This window comes from Bison bison, unplaced genomic scaffold (assembly GCF_000754665.1).
Source record: "Bison bison bison isolate TAMUID 2011002044 unplaced genomic scaffold, Bison_UMD1.0 scf7180017864339, whole genome shotgun sequence".
In the NCBI taxonomy this organism is placed as follows: domain Eukaryota; kingdom Metazoa; phylum Chordata; class Mammalia; order Artiodactyla; family Bovidae; genus Bison; species Bison bison.
In genome coordinates, this window is record NW_011494911.1 from 1,732,856 (window position 1) to 1,735,160 (window position 2,305).

Genomic DNA, 2,305 nt, shown 5'->3' on the forward strand with positions numbered 1-2,305 from the left:
TCATTAAGATCTTTCTTATACAGTTCTGTGTATTCTTTCCATCTCTTCTTGATCTCTTCAGCATCTCCTAGGTCTCTACAATTTCTACTCATTACTTCATGGCAAATAGAGGGGGGAAAGGTAGAAGTAGTGACAGATTTCCTCTCTTGGGCTCTAAATCACTGTGGATGGCGATTGCAGCCATGAAATCAGAAGGCAATTGCTTCTTGGAAGGGAAGCTATGACAAACGTTGAGAGTGCATTGAAAAACCAAGACATTACTTTGCTGACAAAGGTCTGTATAGTCAAAGCTATGGTCTTCCCAGTGGTCACATATAGGTCGTGAGAACTGGACCATAAAGAAGGCAGAGTGCCAAAGAATGGATGCCTTTGAACTATGGTGCTGGAGAAGACTCCTGAAAGTCCCTTGTACAGCAAAGAGATCAAACCAGTCAATCTTAAGGAAAGTCAACCGTAAATATTCATTGGAAGGACTGATGCTAAAGCTGAACCTCCAGTGTTTTGGTCATCTGATGTGAAAAGCTGACTCATTGGAAAAGTCCCTGATGCTGGGAAAGATTGAGGGCAAAAGGAGAAGAAGGCATCAGAGGATGAAATGGCTGGATGGCATCACTGATGTAATGGCCATGAACTTGGGAAAACTTCAGGAGATGGTGAGGGACAAGGATACCTGTTGTACTGCAGTTCATGGAGTTGCAAAGAGTCAGACATGACCAGGCAATTGAAGAACAAAAAAGCAGGTATTAAGAAGTGAATGTTCTGTGAATATTCTGTTGTGTCACTACTCTTTATTTAATAGTCTCTCAGTGTCTATTGAGATAATAATGTGCTATGCATCATTTGATCTATTAAAAACACAGTATATGAATAGTTTTCCATATGAGATTGGCAAATGTATTCTTGCTGAAGCCCAGTTGACCATATCTACTTATTTTTATATGTTGCTAGGTTCACTTTTTTCCTAGTATTTTTTGAACCTTTTTCATCTATATTCATTAGGAATATTAGTCTATAGATTGTTCTCATAATGTCTTTGCACTAGAAGGAAAAGTGCCACCTGTCTTATTTCTATGGAAAGGAGACTTTTTCACACTGATTCATGAACTCATTTTGTTTCTATCTTGATATATGCAGAAATAATGCAAGTTTATATTAACATATGATATTCATCGTTATTTTCATGAGGTGTTTCTTTTCAATGAAAGAGAAATGTGTTGTATCATGTGAAGATGCATATTTAATAGAATCAGCTGTATGGTAACAGATGAAAAATTTTTGGATGGTGAGCACATTGAAGGGTATGCAGAAGTAGGTAATAAGATGCTGTACACATGTAACTCATAAAATGTCATTAATCCATATTACCTTAATAAAAAACAAAATAAAAATAGCACATTTAAGCAGAAACTTACTAAGTCTTGCTTTATGTTATTTTTTAAAATGGTTTTCCCTCTTTGATGTTGTTACTTCAAAGCTAATACATTTAAGATGTATATGTAGAGTACTGTTTATGTCTCAAATGTAGTTGGCCTGCAAATATTATTTAAAATATGCGAGGGTTTACATTGGTATTATTTCCCAACCTCTCAAGTAAAGTTTATAAATAACTGATTCTGACGTTCTGTACATTATAATATAAATGAGTATGGGATACAGTAGTAAGCCCTTACCACAACTGATCTTTAACACACAAGAATGTTTTACGTTGGCAGGGAAAAAGTTGACTATCATTAAATGGAAAACAGAAACATGATTATACTTAGAAAATAAAGGCAGTAAATGGTTCATTTGCTCTGTTTCCATTTGCAGAATTGTAATAAAAATGCCAACTAGATTGATATTTAGGCAAAAGTACGTTGCAATAAAGTTAATATGAGAAGAGTTGCATTAATATACAACATTCCTCTTTGAGCCCGCTTTTCTATTTCAATTTCAAGAGATTGGGTATTTTCATCTCAGTTCTATTCATTTAGCTACTGATTTAAAGATAACTCTCTTTTCTATAAAATCAATGTTAACTTTTCTAAGTTATTCCATTTTACCATGTTCTCTTAGATTTTAATCTTAATATTAAAAAAAATCACAACATTTGAGAGAAGTTACAATCCTGTATATCATACAGAGTACTGAATGCCTTCTCGTTTACACATTATTGAGCTGCTGTAGCAGCAGCTGCATAGGATTTAGCACAACATATGGTGTTGATTCTTTCTCCTTTTTAATGAAAATCTGATTTATAAATCTCTTGCAACAAACTGGTGATGAAATGTTTATCAAAGCTATAACACATATTAGTTGATATTTA